The 26,024-nt window shown below is 38.6% G+C and overlaps 1 protein-coding gene across 1 annotated transcript in view; it reads left to right on the top strand.

Annotated features, from left to right (window-relative positions):
• The window catches only part of LOC135137066 (transcription factor Ken), a 106,936-nt gene that overhangs the window by 14,990 nt on the left and 65,922 nt on the right, over window positions 1-26,024 (top strand). The window contains exon 2 of the mRNA XM_064066604.1: window positions 1,979-2,013. The gene's annotated coding sequence lies outside the window, so the exon portion shown is untranslated. The remainder of the gene's footprint in view (window positions 1-1,978; window positions 2,014-26,024) is intronic.

The following is a 26,024-nucleotide window of genomic DNA, read 5'->3' as shown; positions in this document are numbered from 1 at the left end:
CATCCGAAAAGTCAAACAAGTTTTGGTATAATTGAAAACCGGCGTTTCGTACGTGTAATTTCTGACAATAAAAATGTTGGACGTCGCTTAAATTTGGCTCATAAACCATTATTACAAGTCATAAAGTTGGCGATTGCAATCTAGAAAGTGCAATCGATGAGTGATCTTTATTGCAACCAGTTAAGAACTAATTCGTTAAGAACTAAATCGAATTGTAGTAAATCGGGTTTCACTTGCGCTTTGGGGTTTGACGTGGGTGATAATATCACAGGAGTGGCGGAAGAATTTACTAGATGGTATCGGACGAGATTTGCTCGGGCTGCGAGCAAAATTTCGATGAGGTTTCGGAAAAAAGAGCAAATTTAAAATCTGCACGCTAGCGAGATCCAGTACCATTGGCGGTACTACTTGTCTTAAAAATGTCTTCCGGTTATATCGGCGAACCGGTAGATTGCACGAAATGGGTTACTTCCATTATTCATTTACTTTATGGTGTTTGCCCCGTTCGAAATTCAGTACCATCGTATACGTACCGCTTTTTGTCCAAAGTTGGTGAAAAGTTCCAAAACCGTTTACCAGTACAAAGTTCTTGACCTTTTCAGTCGATCGCCAAAATTTTTGTGGTAGTACCATATCATTATGTACTTTGGTTTCTACGGTCTGTCAACAGTGGCATATATAATTTCGCAACCTGTCATAATTGCGTTTATTAATAACATGTGCAGTTTCACTTGTCAGCCATATTCGTAATAGATAAGATAATAATTAGAGGCAGTACTAGGAAAGAGCTTATTATCACGCTGTAAATTATTGCTTGTAATTATTGGCTTGCTTTGTACAGTGGAGTCGTGAAACAGTTAAAATTTGAATAATTGCCCCAATTGAATCCGTTTCACGCGATTATTTTTTCAGCTCCGTATGTCACAAGCTTCGGCAGAAAAATCGTTCGCTTGACCTATAAAGCTTGCACTTTTTCCGGTACTATCTCGGCGCGCCGATTTTTGCAGCGCTTGTGTGGCATTAATTAACCTAATCGTCTACGGATCTCAATACCCCTCATTACATCCGACTTTTTGTTAGATCTCAGTTAGCCATGCAGGGAAGGTAGTACCTGGAAAAAATCGCGTTAATTGCGCCACGTGATTGGTTAAATTACCGCACATGTCAGACATCTGCCGGTCGAAAATGGGTGTTGTATCACAATGGCAATAAATATGTTTATACACTATACGAAATAAAATTCGTCGCCGTTACTCCAAACGGTTGTATGTATATTTTATCTAACACCGATTCGGCGCTTTATTGCCGTTTTGTATTTTTGTTATGCGCACCGCAGACCGAAATAAGTAACTGTAAATCGGGCGAAATTACGAAAGCCGACTCAACAATGACAAGCAGGGTGTGAAGGCTGCTTTGCCGTGGTGGTACTTACGTAATTTGACAAAGAGCAAGATGGAAAGGTTATCGCTTGCTGGCGTGGAACTCGAATCGAAATTAATTCATTCAGGAAGCTTTTATGTAAACACTGCGGCGGCTAAAGAAAAATGCCATTAAAAACGAGAATTTTCGATAGGTCGACGTGTTTGGTACGTGTTTGGGTCGGTTTGACATTTCCAAAGTAAACAAACTCTGGTTCAAAAATAGTTGTTATGACTCATCATGGTGTTATTATGCTTGCCGCTGAGCAGCTGTCATAACACTTGCTTCTATTTTAAATAATAATAATAATGATAATAATGATGCAAAAACAGTGCGCTGCTCTCCTGCTGCTAAACTCTGCTAGGATCATCATCATTTAATACAATTTTCCGCGCCTCTTCCTCTTCTAATTACCAAATCATCTCCGTTCACAAAATTGTGGTTTCGAATCGACCCATCTATTCAAAGCTCCAGATACAGTTCCAGCAACTGGTGCTGAAACCATTAAATCAGATCTTGTGCGAAAAAATCGTGTCTAATTATGTTTAATCTTTTTCAGGTAATCGTCTTCACAATTCGGCAGTTTTTCCAGTGGTAAGTCAATTATTATTAAGTCGATGCACGCGAGTGTGACGTTTAAACCTTCTATAATTGCGTTATTTACGGCAGGATGACGTTTAGAGAAGTGTTATCGATGATTTCGAAGAGGCATGTTAAACGATAGTAATGATAGCAAGAAAACATTAATTACGGACAATAAATCAAGCGTTTTACATTATCGATTGCTGGCTGTATATTATATTCGGCTTTTTATGCGGAAGCGTACAGGTTTAATTGAGACGTCGAACGCGCAGCATGTGTACAGGGTGTATCGCTTCTGGTCGCCTACATTCCGAAGAAGTGGCCCAAAATCTGACACAGATACAGACAATAGAGGAAGATGACGCCCCGATTAATTATCCGACGTCGAAGGAAATGGAAATAAATTTTAAAACAATTAAAACAATATAATTATTGTGCGAATCATTCATGAGAATTTGGTTATTTCCTGTAGAACAGGCCGAACAATGTACCTCGTTTCGTTGCTTCTTAATGGCGCTTAATGAATATTTATCGTGATAATTGTAGCGTTACACTTTGCTCGAGTTTCTCTTCAAAAATGCGCGAAATATCGCATTGTGGGCATCGACTGACGTCAGAGAAAAACCCAATTCGGGCAAACTTCACACCACGAATTGATCCTCGCTCTTTACGAACATCCTTCGTCCGCCATCATCCGACCTATAACGACGACAACGCAAAAAACAAAAGTTTGCCAATAACCATTTTCTACACTCAACAGCGCCGTTGTTTGAAAAAAATTACTCTTTATCTAACAACGGCTAAAATGTCATGCGCGTCAAATCTGTTTATTTCGGTCGACCTTTCGTCAAACGTGGAAAAAACTGCACAGCCAACATGTCTAGCATTACCAACTTTCATGTTCCATGACGGCTAAATTTGCTGCTAATGAAATTCTTAAATTAATGATTACCCGCTGCGAAGGTACGCCGATGACCGTTTTAAGATTCCAAACTGCGGGTAACCGAAATCGCGTTGAAATCGTCGAATGTCTGTACACATTAAGTTGATTTATTCTCGGAGATTTGTGGTGTCGCCATGCTGAGTTGTTAAAATTGGCCAATTAAGAAAAGAAGTCTGCTTAAATGCCGAAAATTTGCAAATCGTAGCGGTTTAGTTGGTTCCTGGTTCGAGGCCAAGGCAGGATTTTGCTTGCTCGAAGAGCGGTCCGGTGCGTACGGAATGAAAATAGGAATTCGTAGGATGCAGGTAGTCGGTTGTCAAAATCTAACTGTTTCCCTTGAGTCATGTTTATTCTCAGATTGTGCATAAATGCTTATGGGGAAATGATCAATCACGGATTAAAATAATTACATAATTGTTTGTATTGTTACTGTATGCAAAGAGTTTGTAAAATACTCAGCAAGCGTAACTTCGACAGTGTCTGTTATTTACAAAAAATTTAACACACGAAAGCTAATATTTAATAACTGCGACAAAATTTAAATATTCTAAAAGGTCCTTCACTTGTGAAATTCTTTATTGAGATTAACATCAAAACGCAGAGATTTGCAGTAACACTTTGGCATTTCGTAAGGAACACAGTCAGGTAAATGCCGAAGCTTCGGTAGTCTTTTTAAAAAAGGGGAAAGTCAAAACAACTACTCAACACTTCGTGTCTGACTGCAATTGGTTTTTCCTACTTATCTGTTCACGTCAAATATACCAAACAAAATCAAATTACTTTATTATATATAGAGATTACAACGATTAGAAAACCTTGTTGGCAAGAAAGGAAAGGATATTTCTGTATCGTACGTAGAAAAGAGAAAAACAGCGTCCATGGTAAAGAATAAAAGTTTCATGTCACACCAGTGAAAAGAAGAAATTATTGTTTTGTTGGATAGTCTTAAGCCTAAAGTTCCTATGTATTATCTCAAAAAGGTTAAAACGGAGCAAATACATCCGACATACTGCACTAAAGATCTAGAACCAACAATTAAACAGCCACACAAGGAGATATAGTATTGACTTAATTGTTGATCAAATGCTTCATCACATACCAAGCCCACAACCCTAATTTTACAACATACAGGAACCCTAGTCATTTGAGATGGATCCACATAGCGAAAAAGCACGCAAACATCAGCCCTGTAAAAAAAATGTTTTAACTCCTTGTAAATAAGGTACAGGACGAACTTAATAAGATAATAATTTTGACGATTTCAACCATATTTGGATGAAAATGAATCAATAAACCTGCAAACTAGTCTACATTCTTATTGTAATGACCAGGATTGACGTCTGTAAGCTCCACTTATGAATATTAAGATCCTCAATTTACACACTACCAAATGCCGAAAAAGAACCTCCTTACACTCTTGTGTCTATCGACTACAAAAGCACCCAGCTCTCGTGCCCCCTTTCACTCTCTTCCTCGCAGTCTCCAGCGTCCCTTCCACCTCGTCACCGATTTATCGCGTGTCTCTTCGCTCCGAGTCGCGTGCAAAAAGCCCAGTAAATCCGTAACTCGTCCATTTGCGACACATGAATAGGAGCGCGTTGCATGACATTTCCGCGAGTGGGCGACCTTCGTCGCAGCGTTCGCGGACCCCTGGGTCTGCTGTGCAAGAGATACATCGCGCCGGTCTGACCTATGAAGCAATGCCGAGAGCCGAGAGCACGTACGCCTGGAATGCGCTGGGAACAACTACTCCGCTTTGTGTAACGTCGTATTCCCTTTGACCTTCTTTTATTCGGGCGGGATTTATTCGCCCGACGAAATATACGTTCTGCGCGCCAAATCGGGCGACACTCGCGTTATTATCCCCACGACACCGAATATTTCGACAAATCGTGCACGCGCTTCAACAGCTACGCTGTCGTCTTCTTGCGCTAAACCTCCTTCCACGGTACGCGGCTAGATGTGTCTGAGGCCTCGTGCGGCATTGTTCTGCTTAGTTTGAACGACCCAATACAATGATAGGTGTGCCACATGACATGCCGTGGAATTCGGCCTTTAAAGCTTTATTGATTATGTCCTATATCGGCTTTCTTGGTCAAGAACTCGTCGACCAACAAGTCGTTGATTTTTTTGAGTGCGCTTGGCTCGTGAAACCCAGAGATGTGTAAGTCCTTCTTTAGCTTTCTCGTACCCCAGATATCTCAACCCTCAAAGATTTATTATTCTTGGCGGCACCTGTGTTTCCCCGTGTCGACTTTTTGCGCGGGCGAGGCCGGGATTTCGGCACGCGATTGTTTGTTTGCGCTTTGGCCGGGTCCATCAATTTTCTTGACGGCGATGACGACTGACGGACGTACGAGAAGCGATTGTTTTTGTGAACTAGCTCCATCATGTATTGACGGCACCTATTGGGAAAAAGAAATTGACGGGATTGTATGTAATCAACGCACGCGTGAATCCGGCCGCTGAATTGCAGCCGAGTGGCCTCGATTGCCTCGCTTGGGTCTTGGGTTGTGATGATGATGGTGGGTGACGTGCGATGGACAAGTCGGACGGTGGATAAGGCGAATTTAAAGTAGCCGAGTGATGGTGATTTAAATGCATGTACGGCGCAGCGGAGGAATAGGCACAGGTCCAAATACAGGATGTCCCAAAGTGATTTAATTTCATTGCTCGTTGTTGGCGTTTTTTGGTTATTTTGCTCTTTTAATTATAGCACCTGCTTACCTAGCGTTTAAAAAAATGTTTTCATGCAGAGGTTAAATAACAACATACGGTATAAAGAATATTTATTATTTTTTTTATTTTTATCGCTTGTCGTAAACTCGAAAAATATGGAACATTTTTTACTTCAAAATCGATTTCTTATTCATTTTATAATAGTGACAGCCTTGGATGACTAACTTTTATAAAATTTGAGGTTGTTTTTAAAAAAATTAGAATGTGCGAGTGTTAAAGTTCATGCATGCAAGAACAGTAATTTTGAATGTGCAGCAAAGCTGAAATGGTTTCAAACGCCGTTTTCTCGTCCCGGAACTCCTAATTTTCGCCGTCCGCTTGAATTGCGCATTCTTTGCAAATTGACCCACAGCTGGTAGCACTGAACTTCAAAACTTATTGTTGTCATTTATTAGAACCCGCGAACCTAATTAAATTTAAGGTGTGAAAAAATTTCGTAACGGTTCTATGTATCCAGCACACATATTTCTGTCGGTTTAAAATTAGCCGAAATTATATAAAAATGATTAACACGCCAAGAATTCTTATATAAAACCGGTGAAAAAAATCGTCCGACTTAATTGCGAAACGAAAATTAGAGCCCACCGTAATTTAAATAATTAAAAGGTCTAGTCATTGCACCTAATTGTGCTTGTAAGCATTGTTCCCTAATTAGTGTGTTTGAAGCTTTAATTACATAGTTCGGGTTCTAGACCAGCAATAAAAGGAAAAAGAGACCACGACAGCCTAATAGACGTTTCACTAACATTACAAAAAATATAATATCCTGGCTTTATGCATGGTTGAGCGTCGGTCCGAACTGTTTAATTACTTTTTATTAAGTGCCTTCAATACTTTTCAATACAATTTAATTTTGCGTAGACGGAAAAAATGAAACTAGTTCAAGGTGAAACTGGCCGAATTAATAGAATTCGACAAGGTCGGAATTTTGAGCTATTTTCCTTTGTCGACGAGATTTGCAAATCGATTAGCGCCGCAGGGGTGACTCTGAACCGAAAACCCAAAACAGCCGCTTCCTCAAAACTGTAAAATGCATGTTTACAACATCGTGCAGATTCTTCGCGTCGTAAATTCTCGAAATTATCGTTGAATTATTCAAAAGGTTTTCGCAAAAGTCCGGATGCACCCTACACGTGGGTGTGTAATAACAAAATTTTCTATAAATTACGAGCCATCCAAACAGACCTCTACGACTAAATCGAAAGACTTTTATTTTGAATTATGACAAAAACACTATTCTATTTATAACTTTCCTTACTTTCTAACATGACAGATTAAGCTAAATTAATAGAAAATGACGAAATCTCAACACAAAAAACACCATTTTAAATTGCAAATTCTACGCTCCACTGACTTCTCATTAGGAAAAAATTCGGGCTGGACGCTGGGAAAAACACCACTTTTTCTCGCGTGTCAGTGATGAATGCTTTTTCGTCCAGTCATAAATCTAGAGGCCGTTTACGTGGGCACCCCGAAGAAGCCGATACTCTTATATAATCGTATTCTGCATGTAAATCACCCTCGCTTACGTCACTCGAAAACCGAATCGCGAAATTACACAATGTGGAGAAGATAAATTCGATGATTAATACACGAGATGTTCTTCTTTCAATTTGGCCACCCGTGCGTTTGCCTCCGTTTTCAAGATTCTAACTTCCTGTTTTTCTATTTTTAACACGAGAACCGGTTCCTACATCTTCTAATGTTAAAGGTTAATATCATTTGGATTGTGTCAAGTGTGATTATTTTGGGAAAGCATCACTTCTAGCCGATGCAAGGTGTCGCATACTAAACACGCACCCAAGAACGACTTTAAAAGGTAACGAAAACAGACTACAGTTTCTTTTCAATACGATTGGAACGAACATCAATAAATGAGAAATCCATCTTCCGAATATAAGCATTCGGTTACGTCCATCCGTTAATTTTCGCCCATTGTTGAATGTCATAATTTTAATAAAAGACCGAAATGGTCAGATGGGCGTTAGGTCACGGGTTTCAGCACTGGTGGTAAAAATAAATCTGTTGTACTAAATCAATAGCCGACACTGTTACAACATGGATGAATGAATTTAGATAATCCTCTTGACCATCTGTTGCTCGTTTGGAAAGTTTTAGTAAATGATAAAGTTTACTGTATGACTTGGACTTGATCAGGTCAATTTATAAGATAATTGTAACGAAGAACGAAAAGAAGAAAAAATATTAATCGTATTTTTTAGCCCAAGGGATTATAAATCCATAAATTAAATCTATGGATGTTTTGCGACCAACAGCTACTAACAGTTCGTTTCCACTGTTACAGTTGTGGGTAACCTTATTCAAACAATGAGCAGCTTCGATTATGGCAAGATTACCCTTTCATATAACTAGAGATTATTTTATGGCAAAAGTGTTAAGAAACATTAGATGTGCAGACATATGTTTCTTACACTCAATATTTAATGCAACTCTTGTCTCATATAAACTTCAGAGACCGTCCGCACTGATCAGTTCTCGGAAAAATCTCGGCACATGAAACAGAATTTTTGGCCGTCGCACCCATTAAGTCGGCAAATTCCGGATATCATCAGCATCTTCCAAACTCCACATAATTACACCGACAAAAGCAAAAACCTACAATTACCCGAAGAAAGTCCGTACATCTGCCATAATTAACAGTCAGCATTTGCCACCCGAAACAATACAGCAATCACACGCACACCGAAATCCCTGTTTACCTAATATTCAATTAAAAGTGATCCCACAATATTTTTGCCATCTCGTTTAATTAAAAAACTAATTAAAAATAAATTACTTGCACTACAGGCTATCATTAAATATACGTTAAGTTTTTACCGAGCGTATACACACATACTTTTTTTTTCCCTCGTCGAGATGCTCGTGACAACGTTGCAGGTCTTTAGGATACGTCGACAGCGAAATCCGCTCATCACTCCAAGATCTGAGCTCCATCAATCAAATCTTAATGGCTTTTGAAAACATTTATTTACCTCCACGCACCGTCCACTCGTAATTCAATCCAGGCGGCAAGTAAAATTTCGCCGGACCAAAGAAGACAATGTTTCTAACGCCGACCAATCAGCATAATCACATAAATTATGTAGTTCTGTACTTGGAACAGTTAAATTGACACGTGATATTCATAGATATTTACGGCTAACGCGGACACGTTCAACACGCGTCCACTTCAAAAGGATCGGTTTCAATTGGTGCTCGTTAACAATGATGTATGGAGGAGAAGAAGAAAAGGGGCGCAATCTGATTTAACGGGTTTTAGACGCGAAATGGGACGCGAGTAGGACATGCGAAGGCTCATTCCACGACAAATGAACTCCTTTGTTCAAACCATAATTAGAAAAAATTAGGTGCACCCAAGGGGTAGCCATACGTCCAATAACGATCATCGGAAAACTTGCTGGCGCCCTTGGAAATTCCATAGAATCCACTCCATAGCTTTCCTGCCAAGTCCCATGTTGCATTACGACAGCCATTATTAAGCACAGGGTGTAGACTTATGTCTCCTCATGATCGGAAATGACCCCATCTAGTTGCACGTGCGAATTTCTCTAATCCACTCACCAGATCTAACAATTTACACACTTATCTCTCCGCGGAGTGATATATTACTCTATTAGTCCTCTTATGTGGTGTAAACCCGTCTTTTTTTTTGGAACGCTCTGTACAAATACCTCGCCGGCCGCAAATCCTGAATTATTCATCTATTTACGTCGAATGCTCCGCACATTTTATTCCACATATAACGAGGTTATTTATTAAGTTAACAGCAACAAACACGAGGAAACGTGTACCTAACGTGTTTCGCTATGTCTTTGTGTATACATCGCGTATACATACAATATTTGCGGAGCGCGTCTGTTATCTCTATGCAAACATTCTACCGGAGTTTGTTTCATCTGTCCGGTAACGTGCAATTTCTTCAAACACAATTCGATAATTAATCGGTTGAGGAAACACCGTTACATTCCACCACATCCAAGTGTGAGAACGGCGTCTAAGGTCAATGCCGAAATTTCATACGGCGCGGTAATATTTCAATCGGGAGAGGAGGCACTCACGGAGCTGCTGCGGGACCCACGTTGTGCATATAACTCGACAGGGTGGTCTGTAGTGCTAGCGCTTCAGCTTTCTTACACTCGAAGAACAGCAACAGTACTATAAACATGAAAAGTACGGCAGAAAACTAGGGAGTACTGCTCGGTACACCCTTCGCGCTAAATTTCCACAGCCGTCCCTGTGGCCAATATATCAACATCGGAAAAATCCTTTGCGCGGACCGAAGCGTATCATTAAGTAAACGTTACTTGTAATTTTTCAGACTCCATAAATTATGGCGCGACTTAGGGGTCTATTTTGTAATTTATCGCTCCAGAACGATCTCGTTCCCAAACGATAATCGTTAGAAGCAATCGTAAAATCAGGTTAGCGAGATTGTACAAATTTCCAATTTTATAAACACTATCGTAATCGTAAAGCTTTGAAATCGTTAGCGGAACGATGAATCTAATGTTTTTAGAATCGGTAGTATTTAAATTTGTGTAGCGTCTAGATTACGTTGTTCTCTGTTGTGACATGTGACATTTGTTTTGCTACTGATTGAAGTTTGGACAAATTTGTGAACTTATAACATGTAAGTAAACAATAATTATAAAAGAAAAACATCAAAATAATCACACTAACACGAAATTCAGTTTACAATACGTTCACGGGAGCAATGGAAAAACGTAAAAGGGCCCAGCGTATTACCCAAGAGTAACATGAGTTGTATGTGGAGGAGTTAGAAGGTAATGTAGATTTTAGGGCCCAAAAGTTCGTAGCGGACAAGCCAGATCTTTTAGAAAAGATATGGGAAGGGTTGATAGCAAAACTAAATTCTGTGGGAGGACCACAAAAAAGTTTTCAGCAGTTCAGAGAGGTATGTGTAATTAATGAATCTCCCGAACACTCTTTTTAAAAATGTGTACTTTACTATAATTTATCGTACAACTATTAGCAATTATTCTGCTTACATCAACACTTTGGTTATGACAAAGTGAACATCTTGTTTAGTCATGACCAATCAATTATGAGAACTGAGATGTTTAATCTTTATAAATACTGTTACACAATAAACCATAACCTCTGTGTTTTTTAGTACACCAAGAATATAACATAGGGCACTCTAATTACAATGTACTGCCTGGTAAGTAAACGTCACTGTGTGTTCCAGAGATTTGTAGATTGGAAATTCAATGTTTGAAAGAAGGCCAGAAATTTAAGACTATGTGAAAGAGGAACTGTTTAATAATTTCATTATGTTGTAAAAAAAATAATAAATACATTATTGAAAATGCTGTATTATTAAATTATTTCTTGTGATATGCCATTCATGTAGTAAATTGTGTTCTTCATATTCAAGTTCTTCATTATTATCGTTCTCCTTGTCATAGACAATATTGATCTCGTCATTTTCGATATTTCTTATGCGTAAGATTGTGTGAAACAGCACATGAGTATGTAATTTTTCCTGCAACTTCTGGTGAATAATACAGAACTCTGAGGCAGTATTTCTGGAAATGTGTCTCTCGCCGCTTCCCATTACAGTTGGTAGGTCTTCCTAAAGGTTTCTTCTCGAACGATCAAGGGGTGGTTTACATTTCTTAAGACCCGAGACAAATTTCTGATTCTGTCTCTGCAGTAAAAAAAAATATATAATAAGTTATCAACCTAATCCAAACATACATTAATTACTTACATTTACCTTCTCTACCCATATTTGCACCAAAACGTTCCTCTTCATTGTATAAATACTTTTCTAACGTGTTCTGACACTTCTAACGGTGAGCTGAAACCTATCGTTCCGGAACGATGACATTCTAACGATACGATCGCTATGTAACGAGACGATAGATGTTACAAAATCGCTATCAGTCCCAAAATCGTTATGGGAACGATTATCGTAAGTTAACGATGCTCTAGCGAGATCGTTAAGAGTTACAAAATAGACCCCTTAGCCTGTTATTATACTCGCGTTCGAACTCTTGTCAAAACTCACCCGATGAAAATCGGATTTATCACACCTCCACGGTACTCCTATGTTTTGACGACACGTCGACATAAATCTCCCGTAAAGAGAAGGGTGTGCCGATTCTTTTCTTTCTCCCTTGCGTATTCCATCCACGTCCGTGTAATTACATGGGAAGATGTTCCAACATCGTGTGTGTTCAAAGCCGGCCCATTTATTAAACCCATTAGAGCACGGCAATTTGTTGGTCGAGCGTTAGAAATTCAAAATTACGATGACGTAAGCTGATGGGTTTGCGACCAGGGTCACGACGGATTTTTGCCGGTTGGAACCTTTGGTAAATGTCAGTCAGTATGTCGAAGCGAAAAAAAATCGGTGACATTTTTCAAGAGAACCGGTTGCTTTCGTACACAACAGATAAGGTTTTATTTGATTCTATTAATCCGATTGAACGAAAACCGGAAAATTTATGATTAGCTAATGAATTATGTTCGGATCGTGGGATTAGCGACTTGTGTGGAACTAATTTCGAAGTAGGAATGGATCGAGAGTTATGCGCGAGGTTGGTGGTACCGACGGATGAACGAGCAAAAATTTATGGATAAATGGAAGAAGATCTTCAATGCGGCTAATCAGAAAGAAAGGGAGCGTGTGAGAATACGTCGTTAGCTGTCGTTGTTTTCGTTTTATGCAGTATTGTTTGGACGTTATTTATGAACTGACCACGAAGAAAGGGGTCATTAAGGTCCGCTTTTCCCTCGCTCATAATTTGGCAACTTGCGAAGATACTATCTCGAGTTCAAGTCACATGAACACACCCTTTTCGAAGGAAAAGGTTAACGAACAAAGAGAAGCCAGAATTAGTCCAAGAATTTACACCTAGCATTGATTTATAGATAATCCCAAAGCTTAGACTCTTAATTATCTCATCAAATCACTAATGTGTCGTTTGCCTTGAATTTAAATCAACTCAACATGTGCACCTTACAGGCAGTCAGTGCATGGAGAAATTATCTTTTTTCTTCGGTACCACCTAATCAGTACTTGGCGCTGCAACTCCGTTAATTTATTCTCCCTTCTGGTCATTCGTTTTTTCTCTTTCTTCATGCATGAAAAATGTAAATGACTGTACAATTCCCCTTTCGTGCATTCGCACCACCCATCAAGTACCAAACACGAACTTTGTTACTCAACATCGCACTGTACAGCTGCCAACACTTTGACATCGTAATAATCATCATTACCGACCTGTTGACAGTCTCAATTAAACTCAATTGTTTAATAAGAAATTCGGTACACCTTCCCAGTACTACCGACCTTGCCGTCGCCGTCATTCGTCTTCCATTAATCGTAAAAGGTTGCGATGTTTGATGGAGTGTAAAACCTCGGAATCCTTGATTTGGCTTTTGTGGTGAGACGGATTAGATTAGGCGCGGACGTCATCTCGTTAGTAAACACCCACGAAGATCGTACCCGATAGGAGATGTTATCTGGTCATATTACCGTCGATAATCCGACGTTTAAGCTGCATTTGGTACTTCAACACGGGGTAGTATTCCGGTACTCTCGTATGCATGAATTCGAGTCGTTCCAAGGCCGACTGGATCTGACTAACTGTACATTTCCCCTCCAGCGCACTTCCTGCACCGTGAATAGCTATGTTGTTAGCCGTCCTACTGTAATAATCAGCTGATATGGAGAGCCGAAATTACACAATTTGGCGCGGCTTTTCGTGCAGATCACGACCAAGACGAGACTCCTCTGCGTTCGTGTTGACTGCTATGTCTAGGAATGATTATTGCTTTGCCGACCATCCACGTCTCGATTGGCTGAGCCGGTACGACTTTGGCACCGAAAACGCTGAATCCACTTCCTTGAAGAACTTCACAAATAGGACACTCAGTTGTTTACGAACTAAAGCAAAAAAAAAATAAAATAATAGAGATCTAGATTAAGAGCTGCGGTTCAGATTAAAGATTGTGGTCCAGTTTCCCCGAGCCTTCCCCCGTGGAGTTGCACACTTATGCAACTAGGAAAACCCCGCCGTTTTCACTTCTTTGTGTACGCTCCAGCGAGCCCAAAACTGGGGCACGAAATTTACATTTCTAATGGCCCAAGTACCTCCAAGAAAACACAACAATCGACTGTTCAAATCCGTCTATCTCTTTCCGTGCTTGTCTACTATTGTAAATTTATGTAAATCAGTCGGGTGTCGTCGTTAAAATCGCTCTTTCAACAAAGCCAGCGCTTGTACTAAATCATGAATCAGTACCGGTGTCAGATTTAATGAACACCTAATATAGAGGAAGGTCTCTATCGGACTCAACCGTCATTTTCGCGATTGTTCCAATTGTTTATCGACGGATCTTCGTATAAATCAATGACCAACGTTGCTCTCTCCTTAACAATGCCTTTGGGTCATTTCTTGGTGTGGACTACACATGACGGCAAAAATCTGCATGTTTTCTAGTTTCCAGCTTAATTGAATCAGAATCGGATAGGAATTAGTGACGCTTGAGTAATCGTAGCAATTATTTGAAATGGCCGGCCATCCGGAACCGGCAGTTGTACGAAGGATCAAGATCTTCCACTTAACCAAAATAAGAGCCTATGGAAATTATTCAAAAACGAGTTTCGTATCCGCCAATTAGCATTACTGGGTTGGAAATTCCTAAGGTACTACTTTGCTACTTTTGAAAAATATTAAAAATCGTCAAGTGTTAGTTATGTGAAGACATCTACATGTAGCTTTCTTGTAAACCTCGCAGACTAGATGGTACCACAACTAGTCATCCCGTGGAAACCACCGAATAAATCACAAATCGGTGACACGCTGGGAACCATCTGGCATCTTCTGTCGACTCTCGATTTTAATCTCGGCGACGATTTATTCGCCTCTAGAAAAACTCTCCGATTTTTCCTCCCAGGACTCTCGGAGATATTCAGGTTTATGTGACATTTACACCTTATTACAGCCGGCAATAACCATCAATCAAACTCTATGATTGTAAAATAAGTGAAAAATCCTCATAAAATTAACAGACATCTTGGCACAATGTCTCAAATGAATGCGTGTAAAGAGCCCCGTATCCATTAAACGAATTCTCATGAATAATTCATTAAAATCGCACCGTGATGTCCTTTTGTTTGTAAATTTTAACACAATGTTACATTTTGCGGAACAGGTGAATATCACGCGACGTGATGGCATTTTCTGTTTACATAATTTTATCACCGCATTTAAATTTTATTGGGCATGCGAAAAAACTAACTACCATATAATTGGGTCGTGTGATGGTACCGAGAAAAAAGCGCGCGGTTAGAAGGATGAGATTTTGAGCACACGTGACCCCGTTTCGGACAATGTGCAATTAAAATATAATAACAGAGTTGCCGGTAAACTGCAAAAAGCGGCGGTCATTAACGGAGAATGTCGCGGGACAGGTGCCACAGAGGAGGACCAGCCCAGATCCGACGATAAATCGTTTTATTGTAAACAAGACTATTATAATGAGATCTATTCCGGCACGAAGAGAGCTCTTGAGATGGTTTCAAAGATGGCAAGTCCTTAATTCTCGATGAATGGATCAAGAGAACGATTATGGTACTACACGGCGTAAATGGATTTTAAGTATAAAGAAGAAGAAATTTTTCACCAACGGGAGTCAAAGCATGAGTCTCACACAAAAGCAGTGACGTAGCTGTAGCAAGTGAAGTACCTGACGAAACGCAAAGAGTACTGAATTTTTTGCAGGTATTAGATTCAAATACTTCTAGGAGTACCACTGTATGAAAAATTTAACTAGTAATTTTCGAATATGCTTCCTAGTCGTGTTCCTAATCGAATCCATTACCGCTCATTATCTTCGACCCGGTAGTAGCCCCCATACCGATTGGAGCTTCGTCCCCTTGACCTTCCTCTCCGGCAAAGCTCCCGCCGGTAATCCGGATTTAATGCGAATCTGCTGCGCTCCGTAGGAGGTAACTGGTCCGGCCGTTATCATTGTTTTATTCACGGCCATAAAGATAGTTATTAATGCAGGCTATTAAATTATATTATTATGCCTTGAAAATAGGTAGGGGCTTCGCCTAGATTTAATAAAACAATTTATTATTAATGCGGCAATAAATCCCGTGGCAGAGGCGAAATTGTTTTTAAAGTAACGTTCATAATTATGCCGCTTTCATGTGTTTCCCATTCGGACGCAATAAAATCGGTTCCAATTGGCTTGATTATCTTTATAAGAGGAAGTGTAGGGTAATTTACATTTGCGTTTGTTATTGAACTCCTGAGTGGAGATCTATAAAGCGTGCAATATACCATCAATTAGAGGAGCGTAGTGATATAAACGTGTCAGTTTTGATGTAAATACGGTTGTTTATCGATAATTCGCGCCATGTGTTTATGAGGTTTGGTGGAAACGGTGAAATTTCAAGTTTACGACATGCGGGGGCAATAAAAAATCGAAATAATCCGCGCGAGAAAAAAAGAAAAATTCCGCTAGTAATTATCGTCCGTTTAATTAATCTTTCACCGGTTAAGTGAGTAAATATTGATTTTTATATACGCTTAAATTGATTATAATTCGGCAAGCATGCCTCATTTGCATTGATTGTGCCCCCCGAGGCATCATTTTTTCCGGCGGTGTCACAGTTCCTAAATGGGTTAAAATAACAATGTCGGTTTGCGGACGAATAGTTACTGTTCAATTAATCCGCGGTCTTAAAACGAAAGTTATTGCCTAATAGAACACACAATAAAATCCGTTATTATTTGCACAAAACGTGCTAATACCCAACTTGCACCTTTTAATTGTTCCGGCAAATATTTGCAGATCTAACAGCACTTTGCCTAAAATGGTTAACGCATCTCTAACACACAACTTTCTTTATTCGTTGGCAAATACCGCCATTTTGTAAATATTTTGGCGCGCCGATCGAAAACATATTTGGAACGTTATAATTGGCTTTCAGTTCGCACCTGACGAAATGGAATAACTGTTCCGGATGCTGAATACAGGTAGCTCCGGTTGACCGCCTCATTAATCACCCGATTCCGATACATCGAAATCCATTGGAGACCAGCAGGACACGCGACCCACACGGGGATGCCTGAATATGCGACGGCTATAATCTCTTCGAGTGGGAATAACGGAAAGTCGACGCCTTCAGCGAGGAGAGAATTATTTACTTAAGCAGACGACGGAATTACTGTAATTGTATTGCATTAGAAGATGATGCCGGTAATGGATGGGGCGAGAGTGCTGCGATCGGGAGAAACGGTTAAGCACGTCTTGGAGGCGATTAATGGAGGCGGCGGGGGCGGAGGGGCGGCGGAGAAATCGCAGGGGCTGCTTCGACGGCATGTTTCGCTGACAAATTTATGCGCTCGAGGGAAATTACAGATAATCAATCACAAAGTCGACGATCTTCTGGGGACAAATGCGGCGGCAAATCACTTTCCAAATACACACGAATAATAACGTTGCCAAAAATTTTCAAACAGTTCTTTGGGCGGCTTGTTGACAACGTGTGTGCTATTTAAATTCATTGATATTTGAGAACTATTTGCCACTTGGGTTAGGTCTAGTAGAAGATCTAGTGGTATTTTTCAGCCACCATGTTACACACCTTTTTCTCGGCGTGACATTTACAGCAAAAACAGTCCGTTTCACAACAGTTTTTTTCTACAGCCTGTCATTAATCTCCCAATTCGACAAAACCTTGTACGCAGATCATGGTATCCGTGGTAAATCTTCCAGATTTATTGTTTACTTCATTAATTCCATAACCTTCCGCATCACGTTTGCGAAACAAGTTTACCTATGAGCAACAATCCATTATCCGCAAGAAACGGCAAACTCTCACGTTTGTCATAAACAAATTTTCATTAATTAGCAATCGTATAACATTTTCAATTATCCTGTTAACACTGCCGATGAAAATGCGCGAAAACTTTCTTCTTTGGGCGAGTCTCGTTCGTCTAATGGTTTTCATACACAGCCGAAGATCTGTTAATTGTCATCGATTGCGATCCGCTGAAAATGTTTGTACTTGTCATTTGTTCATCCGCGATGACAAAGTGGAAGCATGATGCAACGACAACACAATGGCCACGGTTGTGTAAGCCGGTGGTGAGGAAAACGAAGAGGACTTCGCGACTTTGTGTCTACCACCCACCTGCATGCTGAAAATTTTTACGTGTTTTATTGCGGTATTACTTTTGCGCTATTACTTTATCGTACAAGGATCAGGACCTCGATTTGCAATAAGTCAACCCAGATGGGACAAGACATCCTGGAGCAACATTAACCGGCTTGTAATAAAGTCAAAGGTGTGTTCCTATTGCTTTATGCCGTGCCTAGAGAGACTTGGGCGTGCGAAGACGTTTGTAAATATTCATTGGATTCACGGGGGGTTTCGTGGACCCTCTTACGTAATTACCCATATCAAAGACTTTTCAGTGTTTGACAGCGCTGTCGACAAATGTCACGCATAAGTAATGAGGTTTTGACGAAAAATCACGACTTGCTAACGGACGGCCTGTCTGCACAATGTGCTTTAAAAATACTTGAAATTACTACGACTGTTGTAGTTCCTGATTCTGTCATCCGTTGCACAACGAACGACCATCTCGGCGAACTGACGAATCATTTGGGATTATACACACATATGATATTTTTTGCTACAACATTTTGGAAATTAAAGTCACATCTTTCTTAATTGTCTCAGTGAAGAGCTAAAACAAAGAAACAACTAAAACAGTATTAGTATAATAATAATAACAATAATTTATTAGTTTGTTGTAATTTTGCGTGGTTATAAAGCAAGCAACAGGTCAATAAATTACAAACTACAATAAAACAGTGCAGCCGTGCTGATTAAGCTCTGACAGTTTCAAAGCTGCCATATAACACACACTACAAAAAATCCTGCGGTATAAAATGACATCCAGGTAACCCAGAAATATCACAATTTCCACCATATGTGTGATAATAAATTACGCGTCGCATTAATTCAGCCAAGGTTATCAATTATCAAATATTAAACTTTAAGCGACTTTTAATGTTAATAAATCTGTCAAAATTGGAATTTGCGGTGTGAAATATCGCCTTTTAGCGTGAAATATGTTGAATAATTTGCACATCGTGGTTAGATGTTCCCCCTAAAAAAGCTCAAACGTCGAGTTAACAACGTCCCGACTCTTCATCCTGGTCGAACGGGACCTTTCGGCTTTCCGTCCGGCAAAAAGCATCAGGAAGTAATTTCAGCCGAGAAATATAGTGTCACAGCAACGTCAGCCGCCTGCAAAAACCGTCCATTTAATTACCCGACGCCGTTTCAATCGCACAAGTGAAAAAGCACAATCAAAAGCCGCAAGATTATGCAAATGAGCCGCAAATGGCCGTCGGCTCAGTCTAGATTTTCCGAGAGGTGAGTGCGGCGGCACGCGCTCATCTTAACACCGATTTCTTTGTTAACGTGCACCATGTAGGCTGAATTCTCCAATTTAATCGACAAACAGTACGGTGTTTGTCTAAGAAGCACGAAAATGGCTACGGGGGATTAAGAAATTTGCTTCCTACGCGTCAATTTGGCCAATTTTGCCAGTTGGAGGAAAAGCGACGAGGCGGGTTATCTTCCGCCATCATGACGAGGATTTATGGACTCTTAATAGCGATGGTCTGTAATGTTGGTGTTCGACGTGTGAGGAGTTCGTCTCTTGATTTTTCATTCAAGTCGCCGGAGATCTTTATTACGTGCGGACGGGGAATAGACTTTACAATTGTGCTGGCTGACGGAAGTTGATCGTAGATACCAGAGGACGATTCTCGATTCGGCTGAATGCATCGGAACAATGTCCCGAAGAAATGGAACGAGATGGGGAAGAATCGGTGATGTAGTTTAGAGCCTCGAACGCTGTAATGAGGTTATTCATAAGAAAGTTTACACAAAATGAAGTAAATTGTTGCTTCTGGACAGCAGACAGAAAGATCACTCTGAGCGCCAATCTCAAGCCAAGATTTGGATGCAACAATCAACACCGGACAAATTTCGATACTAAAGTTGCCATTTTGTTCCATTTTTGTCATAATCATCCACATAAATTTTACAAATACTCCTTGCGAAAATGTTTCGATTGATCCTTATTGTGGTTATTTTTGCTACATCTCTTCAAATAATGGAGAATATAAGGAGTTTTTATTCACAAAATTACAGTCGGCAGAATCTGTTGGAAAATTCTTTGATTAATTTGATAGTTTTTAATAATCTATTTTCCCGGCACTCAACAATTTTATCCAAAAAGTGAATCAAAGTGGGTTATAATGGAAAATCGATTACAATTTTATTTCAAAAATCTTTATCCGGGACTGAAAATACTACGTTTCTCGATTCAGCTCGTCGAGATTTATATCTAATATTTTTTTTGCGAATTTTCAGCTAATTTTGCAAAAATTCTATTTTTCAGTAGCACCAGTACTATGAAATTTTTTACTTTTTTTGAACACCTTGGAATTTTTTCAGAATCGTTAAAATGAAAAATTACAATTTTTGAGATGTTTTAAAAATTTGACTTTGAAACCGAATATTTCAAAAATCTCTATCTGGGACTAAAAAGACGCTATGTTTTTCGATTCAGCTCGTCCAGTTTTATATCTCGGATTTTTTTTGTGAATTTTCAAGTAAGTTTTACCAAAAATTCAATTTTTCAGTAGCACCATCAGTATGAAATTTTTGACTTTTCTTTGAGCACCTTCGAAAATTTCCTAAAGTGTTTGTTTTGTTGATTTAAACTTGTCAAAAATGTTTTTCGGCTTGATTTTTTCGATAATTCCTCCCATTTATCCAGAATCATTAAAATGGAAGATTATAATTTTGAGATGTTTTCAAAATTTGTTTTTGAAACCGGATATATCAAAAATCTTCATCCGGAACTAAAAAAACGTTATATTTTTCAATTCAGCTCGTCGAGATTTATATCTGAACATTTTTTTGTCAATTTTCAGGTAAGTTAGCCAAAAGTTCAAGTTTTTAGTAGCACCATCAGTATGAACTTTTTGACTTTTCTTTGGACACTTGCGAAAATTACGCAAAGTGTTTATTTTATAGATTTGAACTTCTAGAATTATTTTTCGGGTTCATTTTTTCGAAAATTTCTACAATTTTTCCAGAATCGTTAAAATGAAAAATTACAATTTTTGAAATGTTTTAAAAATTTGACTTTGAAACCGAATATTTCAAAAATCTCTATCGGGACTAAAAAGACGTTATGTTTTTCGATTCAGCTCGTCCAGTTTTATATCTCGGATTTTTTTTGTGAATTTTCAAGTAAGTTTGCCAAAAATTCAATTTTTCAGTAGCACCATCAGTATGAAATTTTTGACTTTTCTTTGAGCACCTTCGAAAATTTCCTAAAGTGTTTATTTTGTTGATTTAAACTTGTCAAAAATGTTTTTCGGCTTGATTTTTTCGATAATTCCTCCCATTTATCCAGAATCATTAAAATGGAAGATTATAATTTTGAGATGTTTTCAAAATTTGTTTTTGAAACCGGATATATCAAAAGTCTTCATCCGGAACTAAAAAAACGTTATATTTTTCAATTCAGCTCGTCGAGATTTATATCTGAACATTTTTTTGTCAATTTTTCAGTAGCACCATCAGTATGAATTTTTTTACTTTTCTTTGGGCACTTGCGAAAATTACGCAGTGTTTATTTTATAGATTTGAACTTCTAGAATTATTTTTCGGGTTCATTTTTTCGAAAATTTCTACAATTTTTCCAGAATTGTTAAAATGAAAGATTACAGTTTTTGAGATATTTAAAAAATTTGAGTATAAAACAGATATTTCAAAAATCTTTATCGGAGACTTTATACCTTGTTTTTCAATTTAGCTTGTGAAGATTTATATGTCAGCATTTTTTGTAAATTTTCAGGCAACTTTACTGAAGGTTTAATTGTTCAATACCCATCATCTATGAAAATTTTGACCTTTTTCCAAGAACCTTTGAAAACTACCAGAAGAGATTTTTTTGTTAATGTCGACGTCTAGAAGTTTCTTCAGCTTCTTTCTCTAAAATCGTCAAATGGAAGATGACAGTTTTTGAGATATTCTAAACATTTGACTTTGAAACTGGATACTCCTATTTCGAAAATTTTGGTCTAATATCCCAGAATTTTTTGAGAATTTATGGCAACTTTGCCAAAACCTCAATTCTTCAATACCTGTCCTCTTGTTTGAAAATTTTGACCTTTTCCTGAACGTCCTCGAAAATTACCATAAGAGCTTCGACCGTTGATTTCGACCTCCAGAAGTTTCTTCGTCTTAATTTTTTCTAAAATTCCACCATTTTTCTAAAATCGCAATTTTTGAGATATGTTGAAAAATTGACTTTAAAAAAAATTCAAGTTTTCCCTGAGAAAATTAGTCATTTTTCCAAACACATCTGAAAATTACCAGAGGTTAATTTCCACCTTCATCAGAATTTTTTTGTTTTAATTTTTTGGAAAATTTCTATCATTTTTCCGGAATCGCCAAAATCGAAGGCGGCAATTTTTGAGATTTTCTAAAAATTTTACTTTGAAGCCAGAATTTTCGAAAATCTTCGTCCAGAACCATCAACGCAATGTTTTTGGATTCAGCTCGTCGAGATTTATTTATATCCCTGAATTTTTTGTGAATTTTTTGGCAAGTTTGCGAAAAGTGTGATTTTTCAGTAGCCATTTGAAACCAAATATTTCGAAAATCTGTTTTGACCTTTTTTCGACATTAACACAAGATTCGATGATTCCACCTTCTGAAGTTTTTTCCACTTAATTTTTTGAAAATTCTATTACTCTTATCTTAGCAAATACTAACCTACTTATCTGAAAATATTTTGTGTTAGACACTGTGTTCATTAATTATTCTAATTTCTACACATTTTTTTTTTTATTATAACCAGTAAAAAGAGTTGTATCACTAACCACAGGCACAGTGGTTGACGTTGACATACTGCTCCCTTGAAGTAGGTAAACATGTTTTATGGCCCGTAACAAAATCCTTCAAATTTAAAAGTTCATTATGTGATTAATTATGCAAATTGTGAATTTTTGAAAAATTTGCATTGCAAATTGTCATACTGAAACTGTGGTTGCCCAATTTGATTGTATATTTTTTCTTTAACACGGGTTTAGCTCAGTATCTCTTTTCGAAATTATTGATTTTGCAAAATTTTGAGATAACGTCGTCAAATTTACCGTATTCACGACAACCAACTTCAGAGCGAATTTAATCTACAAGTTCAACACTATTAACAGAATTGTGATTAAATTGTGTTAACTTTTTTTGCTTCTGTGGGCGCCCATGCTTCACACATGTACCATTTTCCCACCATCGCTTTTGTAGGAGCCCGGCTCTCATCTCAATTAGCTTAAATTGTTAAATCCGCCAACAATAAACACGGAAAAAAGGCTAAGCCACTTTAAAGACAATACCGAGTGCTTGAAAAGCGTACGCAGCTACTCGCATACAAAACCCAAACTGTCAGGACGGCACTTATCTCGAATAATTGGTAATTACCAAAAACACTCCTGCCAGCATAAAATGTTATTTTAAACAGCGTCCGAGACAAATTATGTTGATTGTTTATGCTGATGGCTGCCATAATATTGGCTTGATGACTGTGAGAATAAGATTTCCATTCTTCGTCGCGGCCAGCATTTCGACCACAACGACCGAAGGAAAACAACTGGATATGACAGCTCAACTCATGTTGTAATTAATGCCGAGACACTTCCTAGTGCTAATTAGTCACCATTGCTACAATCACGGCAGAGCGTGTCGCAAGAGCGCCGCTAAAAATCGCAAAAGGCAATTATGCAGGGTAGCCGACGTACGGAAAATAAACGGATATTATGAGCGACGATTAATCAATGGATTCGCAAAGACTCGCATTTCCAATCGGTTTATTAATTGTTGAAGAACGTGCGCCTCGTTCGATAACGGTCAGAGATGTCCAAGCACGTTAAAACTAGCTGCTAATTACTTAGCATTAATAATTTTCTTCGTGCATAAATTACACGTTTTCTGACTCGCACTTTACGACATGGATACAACGTCGTTGCTTTGTGCGAAGTGGTCAGTCAGGTCGCCGCCCATCCTTCAAGAGTCCTTTGTGTGACAAACGCCTCCTTTGTCGGTGGCTTTGAGCGTTTCCTGCTGCCGTTAAACACATTTAGATCATAGGTGGATTGTCTGTGCTGCGCCAAATTCTTCAACTTTAAATATTACCAGTTTTTCCAGTACAACGTTACATATGTCAAAAACAAACAATAGAATATTAATTTGTTTTGAAAAAAAAAAATACTATCCAAAGGTTATTCACTTGGATTTTTCACAATTAAAACTGACTTATTTGCTGGAAAATAAATGCATGTGAAAATACAACCAAACAAGTCCGTTGCTACATTATATTCAGTGATAATTTTTTTTCGCGCCAACTTAGTTGTAACGTTCCGCATAGCTTAAGCATTAGCTTTTTCAGAGTTGATACAATACGTTTTCCTCGTGTTCACCGCAGAGTCGTTTAGATTCCACACCAGTTTTTCAATGCTACAATTCCCACATTTTTGATGCCGCAAAAGTCCATAAATATTTTCTAACTACACTTTTTCCTATATAGAGTATCTCTGGTGTATTTCCTTCAATAACATGTTTACTTAATCATTGTTCGCCACTCCAAACAGTTAAAGTGACGAGCGATCCATTTGAAAGCTGTCGATTTCTTCACGTTACTTAGCAACTTACAACAATCGCTCGACAACTACCCACAGACTCTTTTAAACTAATTTCACTTCAGTTTGTTATCTCTGATGATGTAATCGGTAATTAGCGATAGGGATTTTTTGAATACTCATTTATGGAAAAAAACAATAAAATCTTTTGGAAATGTTTTTTAACTTTCTCTATTTTTTGTATCTTAACTCGTAGTTGTTACGTAAAGCACTTAATCCCACTGGAAACATGATTTTTTTATGTAATATAAGACAGTAGTTCGGACAAACGTTATTCGAGATTCACGAATTATATGCGAGTGGAATTTTTGAATCTAGTATTTAGTCATAGAGGTATCAAGTTACGGATTATGAAAAATTTTTTTGAGATCTAAATGTTAAATACAGCCAGAAACTTGGTGCCATTATGAAATTTGTAGATGATCAAGAATTACATTAGTTCAGCAAGGACACGTATGTCAATCCCGACACGATAAGTGCAATGCTAATAATAAAACACTGAAAAACTTTAACCCTCTAGTATTAAAGGTTACTATAAAATTTGGATTTTTTTTGGGAAAATTTGAACGTCTGGGCGAAAATCTCAAGGCGGATTCATAAACAACAAATACACTAGTACGTTATTTTATTAAAAAAAATGCGTTACAAAGTTGTATGTACTGTAACATTTACAGCTAACCGAAAGGTTGTGACTTTTGTGTTTCGTTTTGTAATTGTTCGTCCAATCTGTAATAAAACCTGATACGAACAGCCCCGAAGACCATCCCGAGGCACACCGTTTTACGTCCTTGGCCAGGACATAAACCAACTCGTCCAGTTAATAATCCGATACCCCATAAATTTCCCCGCAAAACCGAGATATAATTTACGCTCTCTCCTTTTTTCTTGGAGCCCAAAGTGCAACATAAACGTCGATTTTACGAGCTCCATGTACAAAAATGGCCGATGATGTGGTTTTTTGTGGCCGTTTTCAATAAGTGCCTCCGACAGGAAGTGCACTCGATTTTTGCCAATGTCGAGCAGCTGCGCGAGATATCCAGTTAGCAACTGCACGACAAGAACCACCACGAGAATAATTACCGTGTTTTGTGGCGCTATAAAAATTGAAATTACACTGATTATCGTGATGTTCAAGCAGAGAGATGGTCGCTGATGAATGTCTTAATTGTGGCGATAAATGCCGGGATCGTAATTAGCGGCATAAGCTCGGAGGCGGAAAGGAACAGGATTCTCAGCAGGAATTGCGCAAAACCGCCGACGAGACCAGGAAAATGGCAAAAGTCAAGGCTTCTCTTCTCAAAAGTGAAAAATGACGCCTTTTTGCGACCTGGCAGGTTTAATAATCGAAAAGTGGCTTTAATAAATTGCCGCATTTAAGATTTTATTATTTGGCCGTGCTTTCTCGCTCGCAAAATCATTTATCACAATCTTTTGCGTCGTTTTGCTCGCCGAAGCCGCCTCGAACGTTTTGCATACCCATCGCTTGGGTTCAAAATTGGGTTACATTTTAATCTGTCAGAGGGAATTGTCTAAATTG

This window comes from Zophobas morio, unplaced genomic scaffold (assembly GCF_036711695.1).
Source record: "Zophobas morio isolate AGI-343-1 ecotype UQ-CSIRO unplaced genomic scaffold, CSIRO_AGI_Zmor_V1 ptg000028l, whole genome shotgun sequence".
Classification (NCBI taxonomy): domain Eukaryota; kingdom Metazoa; phylum Arthropoda; class Insecta; order Coleoptera; family Tenebrionidae; genus Zophobas; species Zophobas morio.
This window is presented reverse-complemented; position numbering and strand designations above follow the sequence as displayed.